Raw genomic sequence first — 24,646 nt, forward strand, 5'->3', positions numbered from 1 at the left:
TCTGGGCACACCCAGAATGCATTTCACACAGACTCCATACTTTAGTCAAAGGGATACAATTCAAAAGCCATTACACGTGTTTTCACCAAGTTTAACCTTTGGTTTGCACTTCATAGTGCAAATGACAAACTTGCATAGACTTGAGTAGATCCAAGTGCACAGATGCACAAATGTAGATGGTCCCCTGTGGGTAATTGATGCTCTTATTAATATTCGACCCTCTGCTGGTACAAATTGGGCAAAATTGCATGCTCCGATTTACAAGCACACGCCTAGCTTTCATGGGGAACTGGTGTATGCAAAACAAATGAGGAAGATTGGATTGGCCAATTCTGAGATATTCCGTTTTGAAGTTTTCACAATGCAGCTAAAGTATATTTTTGTATGTGCAGAAGGACCTTTTATTTTTCAGAAAGCTCTATTAGTTTCATCCTCTGTGGTCACTGCTTATGAAAGGATCCAAGCCTGGCTATAGAGGTGGTTGTATTAGCAAATGAACACTTCGTATCAATGTTTCTGCACTGGCAGCACAAAGAAAGCTGTTAATACAGACACACACATACTCATAAATAAACACCAACACTCGGTGCCCTTAAAGTCAGAGGAACATGACAGCTATAGGATACCTGCCACCCTGGTATTTAATTAAAATAATTCTGTCTTCTGTTTACAACAATACAGCACAGTTCAAATTCTAAAATTGCATGAGTGACTCTTCTTGACGATTAACAGAATGTTTGCCCATGGGCGTAGGACATGGGGGAGACAGAGGGGACAAATCCCTCCCACAATATAATGGCTTTTATCCCCCCCAAAATTGTGTCCCTGCAGCGTGTAAAAATACGTCTGCAGGACACCTGCAGACTGTAGGCTGCAGCTGTCATGTCAGCGTGCGTGCAAAAGTACAAGTTAACATGTTCTGCAGACTGTCTGCAGCGGGCTAAAACAAGTACTTCTGCTGCTCGCTCATGCGTGCCCCGCATCTGCGTATTTGGAACGTGCCCAGGCTGGGGAACAAACTGCACATGCCCCTACGCAGTGCAATGCTGCGCAGCCCCAGCCTTCGTTTTTCCAGAACGAAGGAGAAGCCAGGCAGCGACTCATGCTCGTGCTGATCGAGGGATAGAGAAAGAGTGAGGCTCTGACTCAACCTCCTCAGCTACTACCATACCTGTAATTCTGTAATCTGTACCCAGTCCTTGAGTTGGTCACTCCACTGGGCATGACACAGCACTGCTCCAGTTGTGTTTGTGGCACTCAGAAGCCCATTCGGCAATGGTGTGTCATAGGTTTGTAAACACCAGTCCCGAGCGCTTGTGCACCACATTTTCAGAGTGGAGTTATGCTTTTTTAAATGACCCTTTATCCAATGGTCAATGTATTGACCTTTAGCCAATGAAAGGCTTTGTCTGGCCGGCTGGCATCCTTCACGTTTTTGGGCCTGCAGCCAATCTGTTGCCCTTTGTGTTTCTAGTTTGCCACAGGCATCAAAAAGCCTTACTAAACATAATAAGCAAGGATGAAAAACCTATTCTTTACGGAGGAACCCACGCTGGAGCATTTAAAATCAAGTTATTCAGAGCGCTGACAAAATTTGTATATTCTGCAAGTGCAAACTAACACAGAACTGTGGATGATTTCACGTTCAACTTTTCTTATAACAGGATGTAGCATTACCTTCTGACAAACAGCATAGCACACTCACAAGTCTCACCCTCTAACATGGAAATCAGCAACTCATTTAAAAACGTTATATATTTGTATAAGAAAACATGCATGGTGACTTAAAAGGTATAAGGTATGTTGGCATGAAACTGTAGCCTGGGGCGCAGGCCCCTCGAAACCTGATAGTTAGAAGGGACCATCTGAGAAATCAACATCCTGACCAGATGATGATACAGCAATCATCTGTGAGTCTGTCCCATTGTGAGTGCACGCATACACCTGTTCCTATAAAAGGATTCCTTTGTTTCATAATGACACCTTCACTCATGTGTGTCACTATGTATTCCATGTTATATTGCTGAGTCTGTATATGGGCTCACTGCACTTGCCCTCTGCAGTAAATCCATTTTGCACTTTTCCTAAGCTGCTGTACTTGCTGCTCTCCCAGCGCTCATGTCTGATATAATGGCTGATCTTGGGCAAACCCTCTTGAGAATTGCCCGTTTTGCACAAACTCTTGACCTCTGCACATACGTGCAATGTGTCCTGTCATTCCACATGTCTAACATACAGAAAGTCTCCTAACTTGCCCTCCCTTCATGCCTTCATTATCGTTTTGTATGTTTTGAAATCCCTTTTGATTATTCTGGAAATGTCCCTGATTATTCTGGAAGCCTCTGCCTCGGAAGCCTCCCCTACCTTGTATTATGAATCCATTATTACGCTGATCAAACTGCCTTTGGTTATTCACCTGTGGCATGCCTATAGTTTGCTGCAAACCTGATCCTTCCCCACTAGTCAACATGGCCCCATTTATGGCGTATTTTGACAATCTTTACTGCACTAATTTCGCTTCTTTGCCTTTCCTAACATCATCTTTCAGAATGTGAATGTTAGCATGTACCGCACCTAGATGGAATCCCATAATTGCAAGGACATCAATGCCAACTAACCAACCAACTAACAATTCCATCCCTCTGCATATACCTCTCAAACTCTAACCAAACACAACCACAAGCCTTAAACGCAACAATCCGCACAAACTTCACAACAATGCAACAACAAAACAAACCACACATAGACTTTCACAACAGCACACGACGACTATCGACCGTAAAACACCCCAAGCCCAGCCAACGGACCCACCGGGCTGAGGCTGCCAACAGCACATCACTGCTCTCTTGCACTTTTCCAGCTTATTCCCACTAACCCACGCCCTCTCCTCCCCTTTTTTAGAGCCGCCAGAGCGCCAGGGGACCACTTCGGTGGTGATAGTGCGTGGTACAAATGTCCTTTAACATTAACATTAACACTAACTGAGCCAAGACCACAAGGAAGTGCATGGGATGCGTGAATCCCCACAGACTGTAAGGGATCTTTTACTTGGCCACCAGGTGACAGAGGCAAGGCCAGATAGGAATGGACTGATGGATGACGGTCTTTAAGCAAGCTGGATTGCCCATCATTCATTGCTTGAATTATTCCTCTTTTCTTACATTATCAGTTCATCCTAAACGGTTGGCTTGCTTTTGTATGTTATGTTAAGTTGATTTACACAGTGCACCGCTGCCTTTTCCATGGTTTCCAGGCATTTGCTTGTAAAATAAATCCTCTTGAATTACAATGTCAGAGTTTCAAGTTGTTTCTTGATCTGTTCGCAGTGGCATTTCATGCATACTTTGCTCATTCTTCATTCATTTTGTTTCTCACTGCATTTTGGATTCTCATGGGCTCATGGGCTCTCTAGGTCTTGTACCTCAAAGTGCTTCCTGCGGGAGAAAATATTTTTTTGCCTGGAAGTATTCTCTATTTTTGGATCCACTGATTTTAAGCTTTGTTACATTATTTTCTTTCTTTGCAAAATATTCAATGTACGCGTTGTCATCCTTATGTTGGGGGTACTAAAAATAACTTTCAGTGCATTTGTTAAATTCTAACAATTATTAACTGTTATAACCAGCACAATGTTATTAACACAGATTACTCAAAACTGGCAGATACATTTGCAAAAGAGCTCCCAACAAAGCTGAATCAAAAGGAGAGAAAGGAAGAGGAGAGACAACCCACAAAATCTAAAATATCAAGAACTTCATCTCTGGAGGACAGCAACTGGGAGGTCACAAATACTACTTGGGGTGCAGCTTTAACACCCACTTTCCATTTGACAAGAAGACTTGCAGTTTTTGGACTTGGGCACGCGGCAGCCCCTCCTTTACATGGCCAGAGTTTCATTTATGCATTTCCCAAGAGCTGAATCCCTAAGCAGATCCTATTTTACTATCAGGTGGATGTGCACTTTGTCCTTCACCTGAAGGTTTCACTCAGTTTCCACAACATTCATGCAACACTCTGACAGGCAAGGGTAAGGGAATCCCCAGAGTTCAGTCACCCTCCCACACACCATCCTCTCAGCGTTGCTAATGCGCATGATCACTGGTCCATCCAACAACCTTGCTCTTAATGGGCAGCGTGCACTTCCTCCTTGGCATCCTTCCACGTGTGGGTCACTGTAAATCAACTGGCTAACCAGACGATTGTCTTACCCAGCTCACAGGCCTCAGTCCCAAATACATACTAGATAAGGCCACTTCCAGCAAGGAAAACTCTTTCAACCAAGGGATCCCCGGTGAAAGATACATATGATTATACTTGTTCCAATTTCCCCATTGGATCATATTGGACAACTGTCAATGGCCATCATACAGGCCAGAAGAAAACATGCACCTGTTGAAGTCCTGGTGAGCTCCTCCACGCCCAGGGCTGGAGCCAAAATGTCATTGTCTTCCTCAAGCATTTCCTTCACCACCTCATCAGGGCTGTTAATCTCACAAGAATCCTAAGGATACGGTTTGCGCTTCCCCCTACTAGTGGGCATTGGAGGCAGCAACACACTTAATGTAAGATGGAAAACATCAACAAAACCTGGGCAACAATCTAATCTGCGTTCAGTAGAACCAGTAGACGTATGCATGGAGCTTAGCCCCATAGCAGGTTCAGGCCTGGGCAGGCATCTCCAGGTATCTGCATTTTGTCTGCATTGTCGGGGTGTTTGGTCAGGGTAGTCTCATCACTCAGTCCTGGTTCTCCAAATCAGTATGTCTTACAAGTTCAAGATATTCCCAATCAATTCAGTGGCTTTGTCTTGTGCAACCTGTTTGTCAGTCAAACCCTCATCCGGGATTGTTTGCAAGTACAAGCTGGCAGCTCTCGGCTCATTTCTAGGTCATTGAGCAATGGCTTTGGGCCATCCTTAGTAGATGAGATTCCTTCCGCTATGTGTATTGGTGAAAGTCAATTGAGGCAGCTGTCGGACTGGCTGCTTTGTGACTAGATTGTTCCAGAAACACAACTATAACCTGAATCTTAACCTTCCCTGAGTTACCAGGTGAAATCTGAGACTCCATGGGCTCCAGGTGCGGCTGTCAGTCAATGGTTCTCACAGGCGCAGAACCACCTATAAGATTTATTTCTGAAGCCTCAGAGTCATCATTATTGTTCTCCAGGTCCTCTTTGCCATCCTCAATGTGCTGTCACCAGTATCTATGGGAGCTTGGGACTCACAATGAGCAAGCGAATGTTTGAAACTCTTCCCCCAGATGTACTTGCACCTCCGAACAAGTTGCAGGTTGCATCAGTGTACAGTGCAATTCGCTCTTGGAACACTCGGTGCAGAAGGGCACGAACTCGATCCCCCAAAGTCCATTGATAAACTGGACTTAATCTTGGGGGACATACATGGCCAAGCTGGAAAGGGTGAGGGTATCAATGAACAGAAAAATGTCAGAGCAGTACTTGCTGTTGAAGGTCCCTGGTCACTTCACCTTCATCAGTAAACACTTAGGGGGAAACAAACAAGATCTATCCAGTATAAAGGATTGCAGTCTGTGGTTTTGGGCTTGTTTGCCACATTAGGGTGGCATTCATTTTAGCGTCTTCATTGTTTATTGGCAATGTCCAAAGTATTTACAGACTTTGAGTATGCACAAATGGTTAACAGTTGTGGTCGTTGCACATCAGGACAAGTCTCTTGCCTCACCTCTCCTTTGGCACAGCCAGCAGACTGAGCTCAGAGTCACACATGGTGAGAGTGCTGCTCCGAATCTATGCACTTCTGCAGTTACAGGAGGCATGGGAAGCATACTTATGCATGCTCTAGACTTACTGGGGAGTTGGTCATCCCAGAACAGTGGAGATGCTTTCAACATTGGGGGACACATGATATTCCCACATGTGGAGGAGAGTGCCACAGTATTATTATCTAGACATTAGGATTTCAATCCCTTCCATTCATGTGAACCGTCTGCGCATGGCGCAGCAGGCCTCAACACAAGAAGTACATAAAATGAACCTCCTAATATTGCTACTATCTTGTATTTACAACTATACATGAAACCACTGAGGAAGATCTGCTCCTATTTTGATCACTCAGATGAGAAATAAATGTGGCAGGTCTCAATCAGCATGGCCCTTCAATTCCACTGTGTAGATTAGTACAGAGGATAAATCATCCACTTGCACAACTCAAGGGGTTATCTACTGATTGGACCACTGTACATTTATGGGTCAGATACAGGCACATTAATATCTGGAAAGAGAGATGTGTCTGAATGAACCAGGGGTCAAGTCCTGAAAGAAAAAGTGGGGGTACCCATTAACATACCAATTGAATGTGGTGTCACCAGAAATTAGCATATGTAGGTGTCCTCTGAAAAAAGTGGGGGACTGTGGAAAAAAGTGAAGGGACTCCATCCACCCGCATCTTCCCTCGGCTTGAGCCCTGGAATGAACAGGACTTAATGATAACATTCTGGGATTCCTCTTCATCTCATGTTACGTGGTCATGCTCTTCTATGCACTGGAGTGGCCAGGTCAATAATCAAGGGGCCTAAAATGAAAAGTATTTTAACAAACGTCCTCAGGCCAGTACTTTGGTCACATGTCACTCCTTGGTGCCAAAGTCCCTGCAGAGGTTCTGGCTGGACTACCCTCTGACTGTCTCTCTATTGGGTGCCCTTCCTGAATAGTCTGTATCAGTGAGGTAGTGGCCCCCTTTAAAACACGACTTTTTTATTTGTATTAGTACTTGTATGTAGTATTTATATATTCCCTTCTTGCAGTTGTTTTACCCAGGTTTGGGTTTGCGGAGTGCAAGATGGAGTGGATGCAGGGTAGAGGATGCCCCTTTACTACCTAGCAGATGACGCGTGAGCATGGTCTTAAATGTGTTCACTGATTGAGCAGCTTTTCTGCAAAGTCGCAAGAGCATTCCAGTGGAGAGGATCCAGCAGAGAGAAAGAGAGGACTCGAGAGGCATCACATGAAGGAGCAGGTCAGAAAGGTGGTTGACGGTTATCGACCGGAGACCTTCCCAAGAGGTGGACCACCACACCCAGCTTCCAGAACCAACTGGGCTGCACTACCATAGATCTGTCTAAAGAGTCACTGTGCTTCTTAGGCTGATGACATTGGAATCATGTTGTCAGTCATAATAAGGGTTGGAAGCACGTGGGGAATGCAAGTTGCCATAAGCTTGGAAACATTTCTGAGACTCCTGTACAAGGATTACACGATTGAACATATACAGATGGCATACATAATCATACTTTGTGACTCCTCAAAGGGTGGTTACACCAAGCACTAAACTCTGCCTTCTAATATGGACCAGGAGTACTCAGGAATTCCGATGATGGATCAAAGTCCCTATTTTAATTCAGTCCTTAGGGTTGCCTTTAGTTTTTTGTGTGCATTTTCCCCAAAACCTTATTAACCTTGAATTGAAATTCCTCAATAGCACAAGTCACCAGGAAAAAAATATATCAAAATGATGAATGAAGTTCATATACTCCTTGATCCTAGATGCCTTTCAAGCACATTTACATTCTAGGAGAGGAACATACAATGAGGGAGAATGGCTATCGTGATACAAATGGAAAAAGAGCTTGGGATACAGCAGGGTAGCAATTGCCACTCCATACCACATTCTCCTCATCATTGCTGCTGGCATAATCATCATGTTTAATAAACAAGCAAAACGCCAGCCCCGTTTCCTATTTTTGCACTCAATGTTTAACAGTTCGCCATCATACCCCTAGAATTGCCCGTTTCCATCAGACTTTCAAGGGCAGTTCCTCACTCTCCTTAATGGCCTAAAAATAAACAACTTTAGTTTACTTTAAAAAATGTATGTACAAACAGAACAAAATAACATAGAGACCAACTCAATGGAAGGGGGGATACCAAGTTACTGGGGAAGAAGGCTACCCTCCAGTCCAGCCAACTACAAAACAAACCTTAGCTCATGATACATCCTTCAATGACAGCACTTGTTTAAAATATTAGGTATCATATAGCAAAACCATAGTGAAAGTGAGTGTTCTGAAGTTGTGCAGCGCAATTAGGTCACAAATATAACATTTGTCGCTACCCAAAAGTTTGCTTCTCCCCTTTCAGAATCCAGACCTGCGTCTGAATAGCCGCCTTCAAATGTTTTAAGGCTCTTGTGTTTTTTGAAGATCACTTTGATGAAGGTTGTCAGAGTTTATGTATTAGAAACACCAAATGAACTGCAATTACTAAGCTATCCTGAATTGGACAATCAACTATATTATCAAGAATAACTATTTAACACTTTACTATTAAAGAAGTGTTTTTTCTCAATAAATTGTGTCAATCTATAAAATTCTTTTCAACAGCCACACTACTCACGCAAAGATGTATGCGTGCTGGTGCAGGATTTGAGCCTTATTTCGCTTTATCACAGTTATTCACAATTGGGCAGACACAATTAGAAGGCGTGAAAAGCGACAGCAAACTTGCATTACTAGCCTCGTCACAATTAGCTCTTGTGAGGTTCGCCACAGATGTGCCCTATGTCTGCAAATTCACAACTATCTGTTTAGTTACATACCTATACGGCACAGGAGGGTTTACTTTTCTAAATTTTAATTCATGACCTCCTCGTTCGTTTGGAATATAGGGACGACCAGAATGAGCTGGGCTAAAATGACTAAACAATATGGTAATGGTGGCCTCTCAGCACCTGATTTTGAGCTATACTATTTGGCTGCTCAGGCCCAATATGCAGGGTATTGGTTCTCCGACTCTGATGACCTTGCTCACCTCAGGGTGGAAAAATATGCTGCATCCCCTACTGATCTTCGCTCAGTCTTATTCATTGAACGCTACTCAGACACTAATTCTTTTTACCCGGTTAATACCACAGTAAATGCGTGGTGCAGAATTTTCAAGAAGCTTAACATTAATTTACCCTATAGCAGCACTTCTCACTTGTGTCGTTTCCCTGGGATAGCCCCTACATATGATCCGACCATCAGGAATGCCTGGGATCCCCATGTCCAATTAAAACTGGGAGGCATGTTCTCTGATGGGAAGTTCGTGTCATTGGCTGACTTTGTGGCTAGGTTAGGATACGGACCGTCGTGGTCCCTTCGAAACCACAGAATGAGGGCAGCATGTTGTAGTCACTGGCCCTCCTTTCCACTCGAGTCGGCAACACACCCATTCATAACCAACATCATGATGCCCAACAGGGTTAGCTGTGGAACCTCCAACTTGTATAAAATGATACAGACCCATACTACCTCTCGCAACTCCATGAAGGGGGTATGGGAGTGGGACCTGGGCTTTTCCATTGACGAAATGCAGTGGGCCAAATACTGTTAACTTACCAAATCAGTGTCAATCACTGCTAACTTGAGATTGATCCAATCAAGATCCTGAACCACCTGCACCTTACTCCACATAAAGTGGTGAAATTCGCCCCTGATGTATCACCTGGCTGCCCTTAGTGCCCGGTTGAAAAAGTAGACTCTTTCCATATGTTTTGGGCATGCCCTCAAATACAAAAATTCTGGAGGGCGGTGGCCAAGGCTCTAGAAGAGATCCTAGATATCCCTTGCTCCTATTAAATACCTACTTGGAGACATTGGAAAGGTCCCCATTAAGGCATGCAGGTTGTTTAATGTGGCCTGCATGGTGGCAAAAAGGAATATACTTTAATGCTGGAAATCTAAAACTGCACCCACTTTTCCACTTTGAACTGCTGGATCAAGGACATGATATATGTAAATGAATGTGAAGAAGGCTTTATCCAAAATTTTTCTCCCACGAGCCGACCCAAAGACATCTGATCACCATTCAGATCTTTTCTTGACAAACTTGAAACTGTATCCCCAAACAACTCTGAGAACTAAGTGATACTGCTAATGAATTCGAAACCTTGTTATTTCTGTCATGTAATGTATTGACCAAATTGTATTGTGCTTCATGTTCTGACCGTTTTACAAATAAATTTTAAAAAGAATTATGTCAAAGTTCTCGTTGTCGATGAATAGGGAACATGTGTACACATTTGCCAATTTTTGTCCTGTGAAACTTGATTACAAATACTGTGTTGGTCTTGAACAGTAATTACACAGAGACTATACAACCATTGCCTTAACAAACCCATGATTAGTGAGAATGCCTCACTCTCAAGAATTACTTAATTACTTAATCTTGTCCCTCTTCTTTCCAGGAATCCCATCTGGATAGTAAGAGAAAGTCACAGAGGAGCTTTTAAGAGTGGGCCCCAACTCGAGTGTTTATGATAATTATGTGTCCTGTGGTTCTGTCTGCAGGCGGTCAGCAGGTAAAGAATGCCAGATAAAATATCAGAGCACTCATTCAAAATAATCATAACACTATCTGACCCATTGTGATGCTTTTGTAGCTGTGTGTTTAATGGTGGCAAACAGTGTTTCTGTAAATTCCAGAGAACATACCATCTAGTTCATCTGCAATTCTTTACCCGTGAACACCGTAGGGTACACGGTAAGTGTTGGTGGCAGCCATGGCACCCCTGTATGTTCCTTTGCTTTCATAGTGGTAGTGCCGCAGGCTCCCCAATTTGGCTTTGAAGAACCTCAGCTATGAATGCAGTTAAGGTACACAATTGGGGTTTGATATATTTATATAGAACAGCAGGAATAGTTATTTTATTTTGATCAAAGGTGAGGATAAGACTGAATGAATCCAGTCAGTGTCCATTCATAGCGTTCCCAACATGTTGCGCAAGACTCTTTGTACGGAGCACAGAATACAGTATATTTCAGGTAATGGATCCTTCTTTGTTATCTTGTGAGGATAATGAACGTTTTCTTACAACCTCTGAAACCTTTTTTTTCCTTTTGATGCCTTTTTGCACCTGCCTTGTCATGTGTCTTATTAATTAAGAATGCAGACTGGTGCCATGAGGAGCCTAGTGACGGTTCTGAAAAGTAAGCTGCAGAATCTAACAGGAGGAGCTCAGTTGTACATTCATAAACCAGCTCCAATAATGTGCTGGCCTGCTGGGTGTATACTTCAATGCACTACCTAGTGCTTCCAGAGGTTTCTACAAAGATCCTGCGTAGTTTATACAATATAGCCGCCGAATGTCTTGATGCAGTTAAAGACTTTGCGGTTATGAGTGACATCTCATATAGTGTGAATGATATGAATTATTTTCAACGTGTGCATTCCTTGACAGTAAATAGCTTCTGGGAACAGAGAGCCAATGGGAGGAATGGTGGTCCTAGTGCATCCCTGTTTTGAATGAATGTTGTAGAAATTAAGGATGGTTCAGGAAAGGGATATAAACAGAAGGCTATGGGTCTAACTTACCCACCCTTCAGTCTATGTAGGTCTTAGGTTCTGCACATCCCCACATTTCAAAGCATGTAGCCTTACTTGAAGTAAGAAAATGTGACACGAGGGGAAGGCAGTGGAATTAATTGCCCAAATGGCAACTAGATGCAACAGGACATTCCTTTCCAAATCATCAACAACTGTGTGACTGTACCTCTGTGTTGGGATCCACACAGACCCACAAAATACCATCTCGGGTTCTACACGATCTTAACCCACTTTTTCTGAAGCAAAATGAGCCCCCCAGGCTCTTACAGGGGCACTCTAGTGGTGTCTATCCTGCCCCTAAATACCAATGGTTTTAGGGCAATACATCTGCGTAATACTGCCAGACTCCAAGAGACAACTGGCAGAAGCGTCCATCTTGGGTGGGTCTTCTCTATATAGGGCTCCACAAACTTATGTACACCACATAGCATTTCGTTTCTGAGCCTGAAGAATCCATATGTGCCAGACTTCCAAGGAACTCCGGGACATCCACACACCATTCTGTCTTTTTGAGTTCAAACACATGCCAAAATCTGAACACTAACACAAAACTGAAACTACATAGAGAGAGCTAATACCCATCCAGATAATAATTACATTTCTGACGTGGCAGTGGAGTGTGGTATACATCCCAGGAACATAAAATATCAATAAGGGAATTGTTTACATTCATTTAAACTCGAAAGGGTCATAGTGGAGAATAATTGCATGCTAGTTGCATGAAGCAAAAACTGAACTGTAGGGGATATCTGTACCTGCACTGAATATTGTCCAATTAGACAAGACTTGAAGCAACTTTCAACAAAAGAGTTCTTCTGATACAACCCAAGACATATTAAACAGTCTTCAGAGCACTCACTATTGAATGTTATACTTACTCAAACCCACAGGTCAGAAGCTGCTGTCAGTTAGACCTAGGTACATTTCCAGGGTTCCCCACAAATGAATCTTGTGGTCAACTCCAACTACTAAACATGCATTTGGCAGCCAAGTGAGGAATTCAAAGGGAAGGCAGTCACAAAGGTAGTATCTAAATATGTCATATCCTCTTGTTGGGGGTTTAATCTAGATCAGTTGCAGCTAGGGGTGTACCGAAATTCGACTTCAATTAAATATTCAGCTGAATTCAAGCTGAAAATTTGATTTTCAGCTTTGGTTGAATACTTCAGTAATTATCACTCGAAGCTGAATAGTTTTCCCTTCAATATACACGAAGTACTGCTTTGACTTGTGCCTGGAATCCTTCAAGCATGTGATATTTATCCTTTAAAAGGGTCATTAAACAAATACTGCTGTCACTTTTATGAGTACAGGCAGAGCAGAGGTATGCAAGGGCAAACAAAGTTCCTGCCCTTCCTGTGCTGGACAGATAGACTTTCACCGGGTGGTTCGCTGGGGAGGGGCGAGCTAAATCAAAACTCTCATTAACAACCGGCGCAACGGGAATACTGCGTGGTGGTTGGCTCATTTGCGAGCCATATGACACGGTATTCCCTTTTACGCCGTGCGTGCCGGCTACTCTGTTCCCGGCGAGGGGCGTGGCAGCCCCTCAGCCAATGAGGAGGCTCGAAACGGGGCAATCCCTGCTCCGAGCCTCCCCATGGCTGGAGGCTTCCTTCGTCCCCCGCCGGGGACTCCTGAAGAAAGTTTTTTTTTTCCTCCCTCCTCCCACCTCCCACCCCACCCGACTTACCTTCTATCCTGCGATCTCCGGTGGGGGACGATGGAAACCTCCAGCCGTGTGGAGACTCGGAGCGGGGCCCCCACTCCAAGCCTCCACACGGCTGGAGGCTTCCATCGTCCCCCGCCAGAGACCGCAGTACTTTTTTTTTTTTTTCTTCCCCGTCTCCCTCCCTTCCGCCCTCCCAACCCACTTACCTTCTTTTGTCTTCTAGTATTGGGAGCGAACGCGCTGGGAACACTTGTGTTCCCAGCGCGTCCGCTCCCAATGGCCACCATGGAAAGGGAAAACGGACTACGTTTTCCCTTTCCCAGCGGCCATTTCTTTTCATTTTTTTTTTTTCTGTTTCGAAACAAGTGAAACAGAAAAAAAATGCCATTAGCACCCCGGTCTAAAGGGCCAGGGTGCTATTGGCAATAAGACCCTCGGCGGCTGATCAATACCGCCCACGGTAATGCCCTCAGGGCTTCGTTACGGCCCCGGGGGCATTACCTGGGGCGGTATTGGCCCGCCGCCTCGGGTCTTATTGCCACGATATTTTGAATGTATCTTTAGTCTCTGCTGTACTTTGCAGTTGACAACCATTGAGTTGGTACAATATGAAGTCACTATTGAAAAATGATATTTTCTTTAGGCGCGTATTGATCTGCTGATGACCTGTGTGAGAAATTTGAAAGTTACAGGTTCCAATCCCCAGTCCAAGTAATATAATTAAGTGGATTAATATAGTGTTACAGAGATCCCAGTAAGTTCCAAACCCGGAGTAATATAGCTCAGGAGGAAGTACCTGCAGCAAAGAACTGTATTCAACCTGCAGGCCGAAGTTATAAGCAAGTAAAATGGCTCAGTGGCAAATGTTCTTGCGGCAGAGATGTGCTTGTAATATTGAAACATAGGTTCCAATTCCTGCCCTCCAACTTTTTCATGTTGCCAAAATGAGTCCCTTAATTGCGTAGAAGTGACAGATGTTACTAAAGAACATGGATATCATTTTTTAACCAAAATTACCCAACAGAAATAGTCCTCCCAACATTAGAGAGTAGAAAATGCGGTATATTTGTGTAATAAAGACAAGGAGATGCAAGTTTACAGTTTAGAAACATTGGACCAAATGGATGTACAAGTGAAACTAATATGTAAAATAAACATGCACATGCCAATTAAAAGATCTGAAAATCAGCACTGTCCCTTCCCTATAGGGTCAGCCGAGAATCATGGAGGACTCAGCAATCCGTATATATTTTATTCTAGTGTTTTTTTACCATGCCCCAAAACACCACAAACACACCTCACCCAAAAAAGAAAGACAATAGTATATATTGATGATAAGGCATCCACTCTCATTACCACAAGTAGAGAGCATGGCTTTAGCATCCCAGAGGTCTGTATTCAGTAGCACCTCAGCAGTCAGCAGGGTGCTTGCTAATTGATGTAATCACTCCTTTTGTGTTTCAGTGCCTTGCTGGAGCCAGAATCACATTGATTGCATACATGCCTACTATACTCTTGGGATGGTCTTAGTTACTCGGGCCACGCCCAACAAGCAACACCTATAAATGCACACAAATGCAAACACTGCTATTATTGAACATATTCTTTTGTGGTAATGGTTTACACAAACATCTTCCATAGACAACAAAGAAAAGAAATGCAATAAATAACAGATATAAATATGCTAAAGTGAGTTTTAAGTTCACAAAGTGTTTTTCTTATCTGCATAACTTTATTTATTAAAAAGGCAACTACTAGGCTCTGTATTCGGTTCCGGCTGAATACTTGTCCAACTATTCGATATTCAGCTGAATGTCTAAATCTACTGTTCGGTACACCCCTAGTTGCAGCAGTTGTTTTTTGTAATTAGAAGGTCATAAACATTTTCATGAATATGTAGTGCTGACTCACCTTAGCAACTGATCCTGAACCAACCAAGGAGTTTTGAGGAGAAATAGTTTTTAAATTATGAGTTTAAACGGTGCATTTTATAGCACACCTTTTGTGAAACACTGACTAGAAATCCACAGTTTACAGCCTGTTTTGTAGGGCAACACATGAAAAAATCCAATAGATGCCAACTCAACAATAATGCATTGGAACATTTATCAAATGTATTTCCATGATGCCTTTGCTCACAATACATGCTAGTATTCTGAGAGTGTAAAAACACATGTTCATGCTGCCCATGCCCATACATGCTGGCTGCACCATTGTGTATAACACACACAGGAATCACAGACTAGTTCTAGACCGGAATTAGCTTAAACATGCTGACAATAAAGTTCACGCAATTTGGATGATCCCGCACCACTGGCTTTTTTTGCATACAAAACATAGCTTTTTTATTTCATTACACAGACACTTCCTATGGGAGGGTATTCTTTTGTCTAAAAACAAATATTAAACATTAGTGCATTGCATTTTAAAGTGTATCATACAACATCAATCTTCCATTTACATCAATCACGGATTAGTATATGGTACCTTCCTTTTTCTTGTAGTGAACCTTATATAGTTATCACAAATGTTCAATTAATTCACAAACATTTTACTTTCAGAGATAACAGCATCAAAGAAGAGGATAATCCTTTATTCTGTACTGAAGCGTTTGAGAGCTGTCAAGTTATAGGGAGAATGCCCCCCAAACTCAGGTATGCAGTGGATGGGCAGGTCACGTCAAAAAAACAGACAAGACCAATAGTGTGATATAAAATACTGTTTTATTAAACAAGGATAGTCATGGACATCGGATGATCTCCAGTTTCTTCTCATCAGACACAGGCTTGTCACCGAGATTGACCTGAAAACGGTGTCATGAACAAATGATACATTAATGAAACCTAGGGGGGATGGTGAGTAGTATGATAGCATATGTTTTCTATATGGGGTTAGTCTTCTAAATGGTCTGGCGATACTAAGTATCTCCACCTAGGACCACCTACATAAAGGATACAGGGGGAACATGTCATCAGGGCAAATTATGAGTGGCTTGTGCAACACTTTTAAGGTGAATGTGGATGGTGGATAGGGATTGATCAAGAGTAGCTTCTTAGCCATGGCAGTTCGGACACTTATCAGCACATGAGCAACTATTTAAGGTAATGAGAGCGGCCCCAAGGTGCTGTGTGTCCCATCAAAAGTACCATTCCCTGATTCCCTCAGCCTCGAGCCAGTACATTTGGCTTTCCACTTAGTAGTATATTGTGTCTTTCATCTCAAAGAAATGGATGGGAAAGAAGGTTCCATCTGCCCAGGTTTGGCTCTAATTAATGGGTATTCTCTGCCAGCTGCACGTCATGTGTGTGGAGACTGTATGTCGAATTATCCTGCTCAGTAATTTATGAGAATTTTAGCCGATTTACCAGGGTTGTTATTACCATCCTGGCCTCTGGAGACTTGGTCGAGCTACCTTCTCCTTAGTGTCAGGTGTGAGCTGATGAGAACCTGACCTTCCCACAACATGTGTTTCTTGTTGATTTAGATAAAGCGGTGTCTGGCGTCTGGGATCTGTCCATTGTCTGTACTTTTCGAATGCTGGTCCGAACCTGCCTTTCTCCGCTAACCTTGGCAATCTGTGCACTTGCTATCTGTGCTGTTCAGGCTTGGCTCTTCTCTTGGCTCAGTAAGATAGGGATCACTGCTGTTTTACGGCTTCCCAATGTCACCCATTCACTTAACGTGACTGCATCCTGCATCTTGATTTACATGGCCACTCCTTTTAGTTGCATTCTGCATTAAGCAAGCGTTTATGTGTATTCTCGTGCGGCTTGCATTTCAGCAAAGGAGACAGAGAGTGTGTGTATTCTACCCTTTTGATTGTAAGCATGTTCTTTGTGTCTAAATGCAGTTTGACCTAGTGTTCATGTATCTTCGTGCTTGGATGCATGTACTTTGTGTCGAATGCGTCTACGCGTGTTGGCCCTAGCCATGATGTCATTTGTCCTTTTCATAATTACAACTCTTCCAAGCATTCCGGTGACATCATCTGGGTGGGGTTTGAATGGTTGTCTCAGGGAATAACGTCTCTCACATCCGCGATATAGCAGTGGTGAGGAGGCAGATGCTATGAGTGAAGTGCACTGTTCATGCCTATGCTGTCGAAACGGGGACATGGCCGAAGCAATGATGGACACGTTAATTTGCCTCTCTTCAGAGCTCTTGAGACTTGTGGCTTACTGCTGTCCCTGCTTTATGTGGATTAGCAATAAAGCAGGCTTTGCCATTTATTCTGCTATTTCCGTTATTTGGGTGCAGGATTTCCCAGCCTGGCTGTTCCGCTTATGTTGGGCCTTCCCAGCCGACCTTTACATCACTGCAAAAAAAGCACTTTTTTGCTGCACCAATGTAGACACGTATGGTCAACTAAGAACATGCATCATGTTGGATTTTCCCATACAACCACCAAAAAATGCAATGTCACTGTAAGAAAACACATCCCTACTGGCTTCCCCAATGTAGGCCAGTTTTGCCAAGTAAGAACGCTCATTATGTTAGCTTTGTCCATAATGCAATGCCACAGTAAGAAACCATGCCCATTCTGGCTGGACCGGTGTAGGTTAGTATGACAAAAAGGGTATTCCTATATAAAAAATAAATATAAAACAAATATATTAATGTTTTATCGATATCTGAATTATACGTTTGGGAAAAGCACACGTAAGATCATCTGTACAAAAGAGAAGACAGGTAAGAAATCCTCCCTGATACGCAACCAGATGTGGTATTAATTCACATACACTAGATTAAAACAAAGAACCCCTCACCCCCTTTTCTCTTTCCCTTCCCCTTTAGGGCACATGACCAGAATGCCACGGCCTACAGAAAATTGGGGAAAAGGATCCACAACCTATAAATGTGGCCACACAGGGCAAGAATAGTCACCATTCCTGTTGTTGTTTTTCTGCTCTGCTATTCTGTTATTAATAATTGAGACCAGTAACGCTAAAATCAGTATATGTCCTGAAGAAAGTGAGAAGTAATGAGATACCGCTGAAACCAGTAGACAAAAGATCCAGGAGTGATGACCTAGATCACGTGTTCTATACAAACGGAAGTGGTACACACGGCACATACACAGTACCATCTTTTTAAGATAAGCAGCCCCAACAAGATTGGTAGCTGTTTTTTGGTTTTAGAAATTCCTTGATTACTAAAATCAAGGCTCTGAGTACTGTAAGCCACACAGATCCAAGGAGATGACAATAAAGTAAAAATATCGACCTTGATGATGTTTGCAACATTTTAGCAGACAGGAAAGTAGTGAGCAAGGATAGGGATAGAGACGCCACCTCCTTTTGTGTACCCTTGACAGGTGTAATATTAGTAACCACCAAGGGCGAGCCCCTTACCTGTAGAGAGAGCCAATTAGCGAATATATGGACATTTAGTTAGACATAGGGACTCAGAGCATAGGATTAAGTAATTAGAATAAATTGTTTCTGTCTAAATGGTGTTAAAAAGCAGTCAGGCGAAGACAGGATAAGGAAGCCTCTGACTCTGAGTCATTTGTATATAGGATCACTATATGAACATCTCACATTAAGTTACACAAAGGCTCAACCTGTGCTCTAAAAACAGGCCTAGTATTGCATTGAAGAGTGCATAATTATGAAATATTTTGCTATGCAATGCACTGCTGTATGCAAGAGTATTCATACAAATGTCTGTCTAAGAAATTAAGGATTAAACAAGGGTGTGGCCAGTCAGAGGGACACCAGTACTAGAACAGTGCTTCTTGAGGGCTGCGTATACAGAGGTGGACTGGGAACGAAAATAGGCCCTGGACATTATTTTCAAAGTGACCCCATATTACATAGCGTGAGCAAGTCGAAGCCAATTCCCGTGAGAACATTTAGACTACACAGAAGAGGCCCATTATGCAGAGGCCCACAGGAAATCTCCAGACTTTCCCGTAGACCAGTCCACCCCTGTGCGTATATTGCAGCTCTGTTGCTTTGGCAGCCATGAGTTACATGGCGCAGATGGAGGTTGGTTGCCAGTAGTTATGACAACATATTGGTCCCTGGCTCTGTGCCTGTTGTGTGAAAACGTTTGCAGGAGGCTCCCACCCACGTTGGGCTGAAACCCCGGCAGACACGACACCAGCAGCAGTGCTATCTGCACCTTGTGTGCAGAAATGGTATGTAAAGATAGAAAGTGAGTGTGGCACTCAGATGCTAATGCTAATGTCAAAGAGACAGGAAGACAAGAGAAAGAACACAGAGATGCTGTATTCGGATGGCGTGGGAAAAGTGCGGTATGAGACCGAAAGTAATTAAGACACTGCATTCTGGGAAACAGAAACACATCCCAAATCCCAATGGGTCATGAACCTCTGCACTCTTTCAAAACACTGACCAAATCCCGACAACTGCATTTGACTTTAATACATATTTAAACTTTCATTGTTTGCAATGATATATGGTGCTTGTGATCATGTTATGTTTGTGACTTTTGTGATGTTTTCAACTTTATTCGTTAAATTCTCGTACCGACACTGATACCCACTATAGCAGCAGTTGTTCCCCATGAATTGCACAGAAACCCTGTGACAGAAACTATTGTGCCTGTTGATCACCACAGTGTGACACCTTTTCCGGGTTAAGCGAAAACGTGAAACAGCAAGAGTGCTCCCTGCTCCAGTTGCACAGAGACAGTGTGACAGCATGTGTACACACAGTGTGTAACAGCACCCATGCAACCTATAATGGGCACAGCAGGCCCGCGCGAGTGAAGGGCGCTTCCTGATGAAACTGTTTGGCTTTCATTCAACAGGATTTGACTGCCTTGTTTGCCATGAGGAACTTTTATCTGCTGCCTGCTCCTGTTGCCTTAAGGGCCGTAGCCCTGCGCCTTTCAGGGCCGTAGCCCCGCCCACTTCTGGAAGAGGAGGTACAACAGGCGTGCTGGGACACCATCACAGTGTTGAGCCCGTGCGAGTGAAGGGCGTTTCCTTATGAAACTCTTTGCCTGTCATTCAACAGGATTTGACTGCCGTGAATGCCATGAGGAGCTTTTGTCTGCTGCCTGCTCCTGTTGCCTTAAGGGCCGTAGCCCCGCCCCCTTTAGGACAAGGAAGTACAAAAGGCTTGCTGGGACACCCTCGCAGCATTAAGCCAGCGCGAGTGAAGGGCGCTTCCTGCTGAAACTGTTTGGCTGTCATTCAATAGGATGGCTGTCATTCAATAGGATTTGACTGCCGTGTTTGCCATGAGGAGTGTAAGGAGGATGAAACACTCCACAAAATGAGTTCAAGGCTTTGTTGTTTTAAGCACGTTTGTTTTACATGCGTGCAGTTACAGATGACAGAATATAAATTAAGTTCAGAGTTTAAGACATCTACCAGCCCCCATCTCTGCTGGCACCAACTGCCACTACCAGAACACTCTAACCCTCAACCTTCCACACCATACATAACATTCTAACCAGATGCCATCAATTTATGAAGTGCTCACAGATGGAGAAGTGTGTATTAAGATCACTACAAGGAGCTTTTGTTTGCTGCCTGCTCCTGTTGCCTTAAGCGCTGTAGCCCCGCCCCCCTTCAGGGCCATAGCCCCGCCCCCTTCAGGAAGAGGAAGTACAAAAGGCTTGCTGGGACACCCTCACTGCGTTAAGCCCGTGCAAGTGAAGGGCGCTTTCTGCTGAAACTGTTTGGCTGTTTGCTGCTTTGCTGTGGGGTGCCTCGTACTTTGTGACTAAAGAGTGCACCCACTGAAGAAATGCAGCAACAGCAAACGCCCTTCCCACATATACTCTCTGAAGTAACCAGAGAACATAATTGGCGCCCGGAGACTGCGGGCCTTGAGCCTTTGATCCGGCTGTGCAAATCAAAGTACTCACCCAGAAATAAGCCTGGAAAGTGACAAGACTTTAGTCAACGTACTGGCGTGAACTACCCAGAATTTCATCATGTGATTTCCACCTATCAGTACTCATAAGCAAAAAAAGCAGCGAACTATATGAGAGGAAGGTGCACGGTTACTGAACGGAGTGAAGTGTGCTGCAGATTACGGTTGTACTGGCACCAATGAAGGAAAACAGAAGTCTCTGCAGCAGGCGCCAGAGGATTATGGATCAAGAACCACCCCACGCCAACCCTAAGCAGTTATGCTCAATGGCCATTCCTTTAAGAAAGGGAGACAGGGAGAAGAAGGAAGGTAAGACCTGTGACGCACGGGAGAACTCAGGGAGCGACACACTGGAGGTGTGGGGGGGTGAAAGAAATAGAACAGACCGCAGAGGTTTCACGGCCAGCTGGCTTAGACAAGTGCAAAGAAAGCAACTCAAAGTCAATTTTGGAAATTGAAGATGATACTTCTATGGATATAATCATCACCCCTGCCCAGGTTGAGCCCATGGGGGATGTGCAAAGTATGGGCGGTTGGGCGGTAGCGCACTCCCAACCCCTTCTACGAGTGGCAGGGCTATGGTGGCCAACAAAATGAACTTGAAAGTAAACATCAAGGTTTACGACACTGTAATCAGAGAGGATTTAACAACCCCTCCAGAGATGCCCGTAAGGAATAACGCTTGGGACCAAGGTGGAGACCACATTGAAGAAAGTTACTTATTAGACCAACCAACATCAGAAAATAAAGATTTACACAAGCTGGTTGAAGAAAGCTTGGAGATCTCGCAAAAGCCTAAGAAGGTTACACGTCAATTAATTAAAGACTATTCGACGCAAGCCATTACCTCAACCATCTTCACTGAAGGTACTTACCAGGAGGTGATGTGCTCACGAGGGACAAAACCTGGCTTGGCCAAAGCTGTAAAGAAAAAAGGCCAGGGTGGTGGGGGGTCATCCTTTTAGTGAGCCCCAAAATAGGAGTAAAGATTCAAAAAGATCCCGATTATATATGTGTTCGCCCCCCATGACATTAAAAACAAAACCTCGTCTTCTCTCGGTGCAGCAGACATCAGTGCTATCTAGCACGTTGAAACATTTCTTTGCAACAAACTCATTGCAGGAGAAACTGTCAGTTGAAGAACTGACAGATGCTGAAATGCTGGCAGGGTCAGAAACATGCCATACGTCTGCAATGAGGCACAAGATATACCACAAAAAAGCTCAGCAGATAAACCTTTCCTATAGGCCCATTGTAACAACAGAAAACAAGCTCAAAGGACCAGGGAAGAGATGCCAAAAACACCAACATTGATAAATTGGCATTATAACAGGCAAGAAAAAGGAGGGTCCGGTGTTAATTTAAGAGAGGACATACGACAGAACCGAATTCCAGAGTTTACAAATGAAACAGATGTTACAACGGATCCTCCAGTGCTCAAAGAAATTACTGCCTGCCCAAGGCCAAATAACACAGACCAGTGGTCCGAGGGGGGTTTAGGGAAACGTCAAAAAGATTGAACAGCCAATTCATCTAAGGGAAGTAGCCCTCAGATACAAGAGTGTGGAAGGATATTGGCAACAGAGGGGATACAAAATCGATCAGCACACTAAACGCATGTGCAAAAGAGGAATCACAAAAAACTAGATCCCCCACAAATAAAATGAAAAAAAGACCAAAAAACTGGAACTAACCCTTCAGCATGGGTTGACTCTGGAGATGACTCCTCCGAGGAGACGGCTAAGGGAAATTTCAACTCCAGTTTCACAACATACTCCTTCCAAAAAAGTTGACTTGATGTCAATCATGTCAACAGTGACAATCGCGCTGGCCCCTTTCTGTAAACTATATGAGGCTATGAATGAAGCCCTCAAAGACAACACAGCAATAATGTCCATGATGCATTCTAAATCAACCCACATGGAGGGCTACATTGAAGCAAAAAATCAGGAAAACATTAAACTCTCAAAAGTCGTAACAACAACAAGCGCTACTCAAACATCAGTACGAGACTCCTGTGTACAGAGCTCCGAAGTGGCTATATCAGCAGGCACCCAAACGGAAGCATAGGTACCAACTCAAACTAAGGGGAGACTGGGTACCGAATCGGAAGGTTTGATCTCAGATTTACAGAAAGAAGTGTTGGAACCTGCACAAAAGAAATCGAGGGAGAACGGGGCTATTGCAAGAGATTTAGGGTCTCTGGTGCTAATTGAGCCTCCACCTGACAAAACCCTCTCCAGAAACCTGTGCAGGATTCGAACGCAAGGCCTAAACCATCCTATGGGATATTTGGACAAAACGGGCTAGGAACAGAAAAGGATGTGATGATATTCAGAGGGAACAAAGAAATCAAAAAGGGCCCTCGCCACGAGGTAGTGGCTCAGGATGCCGTAAAAGCCAAAGCCATTCCCTGAAAAAATACGGTAACTCTGAAAATAAACACAAAAAAAGGAGGTTTAGCACAAGAGCCTACGAGTATGGAACCTCTGGTCTCTAACTTTGATGATAATGATCAGATGAAGGAGCGACTGGACTTAAGTGTCTATCCGATTGAGGACTCTGAATCAGAGCTAACTCCTACGCCCACTGTAAAAAGGAAAACTGATTGCTTGCAAGATGAATTAAAGAAAATGGAACCTAAAAGGAAAAAAATGGATAAGGGAAGCAAAAAGAACCCAATTGCCAAAAAGGGAAGATAGACGCTCCAGTCACCAGGAGGAAGACACAGAGAGGTTGCACCCCCGTGGAATCCAAAGTAGAGAAGATAGAGGCCAGCACAAAAGGCCAAGTGTCAAATCCAGAGTAAGGTGCAAGAAAACTAGGAGCAACTCTAGGTCACAGGAGAGAACAGGCAACTAACCAGGAAGATACTCCTCCAACTACCGACGGAACAAGCAAAGACAGGAGACAAACACACAAAGGGACTTTATCAAAGAACAGAAATACAAAACTTCTACTAAAGAAAAAAATCCTGGAAGGGAGAGTAAAAGACCACGAGATAATAGCCTTTTTAGACTGGAAGCGATTTCCCACAGAGCAAATAACATTGTACTGAATCGAAGCAAGGTCATGCAATTTTGTGGACAAACGCAACATTGAAACAACTGCATTCAGGGGATATCCTGATAATTGAACCAAGGGAGGAAGAAAACAAAGAGTGCTACTATCTCTATATTGACGCATCTAACGTAAGGAGACTCCTTAGAAAACCTACAGGGGACTTCAAAAAGATAGGTTACAAAATCAAGGAGATACGCGAACCTAAGAAACAAAACTGCGATTGGAATCAAGAGAGAGAAAGTTATATGGGAAGAAAAGGTCAACAAGAAAGCCCAAGTAACACAAAAATGAAGGACACAGATTACAGACAGACAAGATCTGATACATGGGCGCCCAACTATAGTAGGAAGGGCTTTCTCCGGAATTGTGAACACCGCTCATCCAAAGAATGGACCTGTAACAAATCAGTGCCAAAAAGGTGAGTTAGTGGACCCTTTGAAAAAGATAAAGAGAGATTCCCATAAGACCCTGCATCAGAGAGAATCAATAATACCGATAAATTGACAAATAAAAGGCATGAGACTCTGAGAAACCACCAGTACAGGTAAAGGGAGGAAATCGAGCAACAACTGCCCCCAAAGAAGAGCATTTGGACCTCAAGAGTCCATAAAAATTATAAATTATTTTAGCCACCAATGACGAAATGCCTGGAGGACTTAGGGCTGGACCCAGGGGAGGTCAAAAGTGAAATGATGCCAAGGAAACACTCAATGTGTTC

This window comes from Ambystoma mexicanum, chromosome 4q (genome assembly GCF_040938575.1).
Source record: "Ambystoma mexicanum isolate Mex_15411 chromosome 4q, UKY_AmexF1_1, whole genome shotgun sequence".
NCBI lineage: Eukaryota > Metazoa > Chordata > Amphibia > Caudata > Ambystomatidae > Ambystoma > Ambystoma mexicanum.